Source organism: Canis lupus, chromosome 21 (genome assembly GCF_011100685.1).
Source record: "Canis lupus familiaris isolate Mischka breed German Shepherd chromosome 21, alternate assembly UU_Cfam_GSD_1.0, whole genome shotgun sequence".
Taxonomy (NCBI): Eukaryota; Metazoa; Chordata; class Mammalia; order Carnivora; family Canidae; genus Canis; species Canis lupus.
In genome coordinates this window covers 4,731,715-4,739,021 of record NC_049242.1, presented here as the reverse complement: position 1 = coordinate 4,739,021, position 7,307 = coordinate 4,731,715, and the positions used below count along the sequence as shown (strand labels likewise).

Sequence of the window (7,307 nt, the reverse complement as noted above, 5' to 3'; positions counted from 1 at the left end):
TAGTTTCCATGAGAGTAAAGTCATACAATTCTGCATATACTAGAAACTTAACATAAGGTCTGCAACTTTCTGAAAGGACAAAGGACATTTTGTCTAATAATTTGTAACTTTTTAAAAAGATTTATTTATTTATTTTTATTTATTATAGACAGAGAGAGAGAGAGAGAGAGAGAAAGAGAGAGAGAGAGGCAGAGACACAGGAGGAGGAGAAGCAGGCTCCATGCAGGGAGCCCGACGTGGGACTCGATCCCGGGACTCCAGGATCGCGCCCTGGGCCAAAGACAGACGCCAAACCGCTGAGCCACCCAGGGATCCCCTAATTTGTAACTTTTTATGTAAAAAAACAAAAAACAAAAAACGTATGTAGCCCTACACCGAATGTCCCCTTACAGGAGCATTCTCTTCTTTTTTTTTTTTTTTTTCTTCCTTTTTTTACTTTCTAGGAGCATTCTCTTCTTTGTGAGGATTGTGTTTGGGTTGGGATAGCTATCCTAACTTGGGTTTGGATAAAACTCTTCTTTTTATTATTATTAATTATTATTATTTTTTTTTTTAGAAATTCTAAAAGGTTTGTTCATTTTACATTGACATCATCAAGGAGCTCAGAGACCTGTGGGAAGTAGAGCTGCGTAATAAAAAGCGTGGGAAAAAAAGTGTTCAGAGAATATTCTTTTCTATTATAACAAATATTCATCAAGAATGGAATACAGTTCACCTGGCTTGTAGTCCAGGGTTGCTTTGTAATGTTTCATGTAGTATAGCTGGGTTTCAGGGCTTCTTTGGTCAACACTGATTCTTTGTTTTTGTTTTTTTAAGTATTTATTTATTTGAGAGAAAGAGAGCGGGAGCTCACACAGAGGAAAGCTAGGGGAGGGGGAGAGGAAGAGAAACTCAAACACTCTGCTGAGTGCAGAGCGTGAAGCAGGGCTTGATCTCAGGACCCTGAGATCATGACCTGAGCTGAAATCAAGAGTCTGATGCTTAACTGACTGAGCCACCTAGGCCCCTCAATACTGATTCTTTGTATTCAAGTGTGTCTTAAGTTTATGGGAGCTGCAGAATCCTGAGGGTGGGAGCCAGGCCCAGGGTGGCTGGTAATTGAGCAGTGTGGGAAGAATCTTTGTAGTACACTGACTAATCCCTTTAAGATGTGCATGGCTCAAACACATAGAACAAAACCACTCACAAAAATTATTATAAACTTATCGACTTTCTTATTTATCCTTCTACTCATATTTCTTGGGTACTGAGTTGAACTTTTCACTTTCAAATACTTTGGAGACTATTCTAACAGAGGCAGTACTTGATGGATGGTGTCCTTAAGTGCTTAGTGAAACTTTCCTGGAACTCATATACCATCTTTCTTCTGAATAATGATCCCAGAGAGGAATATTCTTAGAATCATAGAGCTATAAACACTCAAAGTGGGAGGTATTTAAAGGTCATCCAATTTAACCACTCACATAATACTTTAGGTCAATGTTTCTGTGATGACATTTCAGGTCTTCCACAGATAAGCCCCAACCAACTCTCTATGCAGGTCTCATTTTGCTTGTACACTTGCTCTTGGGAAGACCAGAGAGTTAAATGTTCGTGTTAAAGTAATTTCTGGCATGTGTGTATGCTCATGGAAGTTACCATCTTATCTCATCAGCATAACCATATGACTAAGTGAACAAAGAACTTAATTTGGAATTATATTATTATCTGAAAATTTCACTTTCAAGTATAAGTAATCATGATATGAAAAAAATCTCCTTAAATGTTTTATATTTTGAAATTATCATGAGTCACTGTGGAGTATAGGTGTAAATTTACTATTCTAAGAGAGAAATGTAAAAACTGATAATGGTGAAAGCTGCTAATTTTCTGTATAAACATTGAATATTAAAATCATATTTTAAATAATATTAAATGATATTAAAATAATCTGATAATTAGGGCAATGGCTTGATTATTATGGAAACACTAAGAGTATATTAGCTAATTTTAGGAAGAATGTTATACCTTTTTTGTTCTCCAAATGTGTATTGAAATGAAGTTATAAGGCAGAAAAATGGAGACTAAATTGCAATGCAATTATACTTTAAAAAAAAATTATTTTCATTTCATTGGGGGAGAGGCACAGAGAGAGAGAGAGAGAGACTCAAGCAGGCACCTTGGAGTCTGACTCTGGCCTCTATCACAGAGTTGGACACTTAACTGACTGAGGCACCCAAATGCCTTGCAATTGTACTCTTAACTGAAATATTTGGCATTAAGCAAAATAACTTTTAATAATTGTATTTAATTTTAAGTTACTTAATATTATTTAAGTTTCAATGATTTACTTAAATCCAATGGTCGATTTGGTTCTTATATTACTTGTAACATCAGAATTTGATATGGTTGATTACTACTTCTTTGAAATATTATCTTTACTTGGAATGTAGGACATCATACATTCTCCTGTTGATGGATAACCCCCTCCTCCTTTTTTTTTCTTTTTAATATTATGAGTAAAGCAAAAGATTCAGTAAATACCCAAAACTAGAATTGCTAAATCATTGGTGCATATATACTTTTATTTAAAAACTTGCTGAACAGTTTCCCAGAGTAGTTGTACCATTTTGAACTCCCACCAGCTATTAAGGAGAGATATGCTTGCCCTACATTCTTTTGTTAATTATTTTAATAGTAGCTATCTTAGTGGGTGTGTAGTAGTACCACATTTTAATGTGTATTTCACTGATGACCTATGATATGGAAAATATTTTCATTTGCATGTCATCTTTTATTTGTATGCTTAGTTTTTTGAGGTACCTCATTTTTAATTGGGTTGTCAGTCTTTTGTTACTGATTTGCAAAAATTATACTATTGAATGTATACATTGTGGATATTTTCTCCTAATCTAGCTTGTCTTTTCTTTCTTCTTAATGTCTATTGATGAACAGAAGTTTTAAAATAGTTTTAATGTGAAATTTATAATTTTTCTTTTATGCAGAGTTCTTTGGATTTGGTTTAATAAATCTTTGCCAACCTTTCCAGCATATTTCTGGATTCTGTTCTGAACCTAGTTAAGGCCTCTGTATAAAGTTCTAGGGTTCTGGCGGGTGAATGCAGAGATTTACTTGCCTTGCAGCCACCTAAGGTAAGCCTTGTATGTAGATTCCCTTCCCTATTACACCTGCAACCTACCAATCTGGAATGGTCGGTTTCTTTCCTCTATCTATCCTTGCTCTCCATGTATGGGGTCCAGCTTGTGAACCAATAATCATCTATCAAATTGAGGATATTTCCCTTCATTTATAGTTTTCTGAAAGAATGTTTTAATCACAAAGCAGTTCTGGATTTTGAATAATCTTTTTTTATTGCATTTATTGAGATTATACAGTTCCTTCCCTTGAATTATTGGAACTAATCCCCTATGCCCTGACATGTTATCATTTTTAATGCACTTTTGGGTTGATTTGCTAATATCTGTTAAATATTTTGACATTTATGTATATGTTGAGTATTGAGCTGTCATGTTCTTTGCCTGTAATGTCATTGTTAGGTATTGGTTTTAGGGAATTTTTGGTTTCAAAATGAGTAGAAAAGTGTACCCTCTTTCTCTATTTTCTGAAAATGTGCAAATAATATTGGCATTTTTTTCTTTAATGTTTGATAGAATCCACCAGTGAAGCCATTCTGGGCAGGATCATCATTTTTAGGAAGATTTTAAATGATTGATTTAATTTCTTTAACAAAGGTAATGCTATATAGATTGTTTCTTCTTGTTTTTGTTTTGATAAATTGTGTGTTTCAGGGTACTTTTCAGTTTAATCTATATTGCCAAATTTATTGGTCTCAAGGTTTAATTATATTTCCTTGGTATATTTTTAATGTCTATAAGATCTGCATTAATGTACTGTTTTGTGATCTTGATATTACAGTTTGTGTTTTCTTTCTTTTTTTGTGTGTGCTCAGAATTGCTAGGAATTTATAATTCTTATCTTTTCAGAAAGCCAAATTTTATTCTTGATTTTTTGTTTTCTATTTTATTGATCTGTATCTCTTATGATTTTATCTATTTTTATTTTATTATCATTATCATTTTATTTTTTCTATTTACCTTAGGTTACTTTGTATTTTATCGCTTCTTAAGACCAAAGCTTGCATCTTTGATTTTAGATTTTTCTAATATAAACATTTAAAGCAGTGAATTTCCCTTTTATTTAAGGATTTTATTTATGTATTCATGAGAGACACAGAGAGAGAGAAAGAGAGAGAGAGAGAGAGAGGCAGAGACACAGGCAGAGGGAGAAGCAGGCTCCATGCTGGGAGCCCGACGTGGGACTCAATCCAGGGTCTCCAGGATCACACCCTGGGCTGAAGGCGGCGCTAAACCGCTGAGCCACTTGGGCTGCCCGTGAATTTCCCTTTTAGCACACCATTAGTGCATTTCACAAAATTTGACACAGCGTGTTTCTTTTACTAATTTCAAACTATTTTCTAACTTTACTTGTGGTTTCTTCATTGACCTCTAGCTTATTAGGAAGTGTATACTCAATGCCAAATATTTGGAAATTTCCTAGATTCATTATTGCTGTTGAGTTTTAATTAAACTCTTTTATGGTCAAACAACATACTTTATAATTTCAATACTTTGAGAATTTTTGAGGCTTATTTTATGACTTATCACGTGTTCTATCGTGGTGATATTCTATGTGTGCTTGAGAAGATTTTGTTTCTTGCCACTGCTGGTGGTGTTACATTATAATTTGTTTAAGGCAAGTTGGTTGATAGTGTTATTTAAATTTTTCTTTATATTTGTATTGATTGGCTTAATTTTTATATCAATGATTGATAGAGGAATGTTAAAGTCTCTGACCATAGGTATGGATCTGTTTCTCTCTTTAATTTTGTTAATTTTTGTTTCACTTACTTTGGTGCTCTGTTTTAGTTTCTTATACATTAAGAATTGTTGTTTTCTTGATAAATTAGCCATTTACCATTTACTCATTACTTTGGAAAATTTTCTTTGTACTGAAGTCTCTTTTGATACTAATCAAGTCCTACTGGTTTTCTTTTAATTAATGTTTTTATAGTATGTATATTTCCATCAGCTTTCTTTTAACCCATTTGTATCTTCACATTTAAAGTATGTAGGTAGGGATCCCTGGATGGCTCAGTGGTTTAGTGCCTGCCTTCAGCCAAGGGCGTGATCCTGGAGACCCGGGATCGAGTCTCACATCGGGTTCCCTGCATGAAGCCTGCTTCTCCCTCTGCCTACATCTCTGCCTCTCTCTCTCTCTCTCTGTGTCTCTCATGAATACATAAATAAAATCTTTAAAAAAAGTATGTAGATAATACCCACTTGGATTTAACAAAAATCCATTCTGAAAATCTTTGCCTTCTAATGAGAGTGTTTATAATATTAAAATTTAATATACCTATTGATGGAGCTGGGTTTAAGTCTATCACCTTTTTTAGTTTCTATTTGTAATATTCCTTTTTTTAAAAGATTTTATTTATTTATTCATGAGAGACAGAGAGAGAGGCAGAGACATAGGCAGAGAGAGTAGCAGGCTCTCCCACGGGGAGCCTGAGGTGGGACTCTATCCCAGGACCCCAAGATTATGACCTGAGCTGAAGGCAGATGCTCAACCACTGAGTCACTCAGGTACCCCCCACTCTCCTTCTTTTTTTTTTCTTCTCATTTCAGTTTTTATTTACCTTTATCAATCATCCCTCTGGGACTGTTTCATATGCTCCATGGTTATGGCCCATGTTGGGATTGTGCATATCTTAGACCAGTCACTGAAACACTGGTCAACAAAGTCCCAATTTTGGAAGGAAGACATTTTTGCCCTTATGGTTCAATCAAACCTGTATGCTGTGACAATGATCAGCTTTTTGCAGTCCTCCTTCACCAATAGGACCCCTATTATTTTTGGTAAGAAGTAGGATTTTTTTGATGGGCATGAAAAAGGAGGGGACAGTGCTGAGGTTCCCATGAATGCAGAGCATGTCATTTGTCCAGGGGATGTACGATTAGGGATGCATTTTGTATTTGACCCCACAGCAATTTGGGATGAGCTTCTTTGCAGCCACTATGTTTTCAAATTTGTCCTCATTAAATTTAGTAAACCCCACTTCTTGGAAATGTGGATCTTCTGGTAGCCAAGGAACTGGAGCTTGGCCCTGTATAAGGACTCAATCATATGCTTCTTATTCTGCAACTTGGTATGGAGGGATATGATAACTTGGCCAATGTGGACCCTGGCCACTGTGCCCTGGGGCTTTCCAAAGGCACCTGGCATACCTGTCTGGAGCCCCTCAGCCCTAGCACTGGACAACATCTTGGTGATACAGATGACGTGGAAGAGTTGGAGCTGCACATAGATGTGAAAACCATATTTGCCACGGTTATTCTCCATGTTTTCATTGGCACAAATACAGGTGGGCTCCAGGGCTTCAGAGGAGAGCTGCTCATACTCATGTAATACCATGTGGCCGCATAGTGGGAACTCATCCACTTTTGCCTTCTTCTGTCCCATGTCAAAGATGCAGATCTTGGCTTCAGGGACATCTCTGCAGAAGTGAGAATTTGGATACAGCTTGTTCTCACAATATTGGTAACACCAGGCAGGGTGGTGGCCCATGGTGACACACCAAAAGAAAAAAAGTAGGACCCCTATTTTAAGGAATGATTTTGGCTCTAGGACCCTACCATGTGGGAATACTTTCAGTTCCAATACTCTTCAGGAGTTAAATTCCATTGCCTACTTTCATATAGGAAGCCCAGAAGGCTGTGTTTTTTCGTTGCTTTGGCCTGTAGACTTTGAAGAAATATTAATCTTCTAGACAGCCATTCAGTGAGAGGCAATGGGAGGGGACAATTCTCTATGGTCTTCTGTGTTTCTGGATGTCTTACACAGTGAATTACTAGATGCCCCTTTTTCTGAACTATGTCTTCAAGGATATTTATATAGTTAACAGCTATACAAATTGCTATCTAAGGGACGTCTGGGTAGTTCAGTGGTTGAGCGTCTCCCTTCGGCTCAGTATGTGATCTTGGAGTCCCAGGATCGAGTCCCACATCCGGCTCCCTGCGGGGAGCCTGCTTCCTCCTTCTGCCTATGTCTCTGCCTCTCTCTCTCTCTGTCATGAATAAATAAATAAAATCTTAAAAAAAACACCCCCCCCCCCAAATTGTTGCCTAATATCAGCTCAATTTAGATAGGGAATTCATGGATTCTCCTTGATTAAATTTTTCAAGGACTTTACACTTAAAAGGGAACTCTAATGCTCCAGGCTTTCACAGGTCCCACAGGATGATAGA

At 36.5% G+C, this 7,307-nt stretch overlaps 1 pseudogene; it reads right to left on the bottom strand.

The window, feature by feature from the left end:
* Positions 1-6,193: 6,193 nt before the first annotated feature.
* LOC485113 lies at positions 6,194-6,627 on the bottom strand (annotated as a pseudogene).
* Between the last annotated feature and the right edge of the window lie 680 nt (positions 6,628-7,307).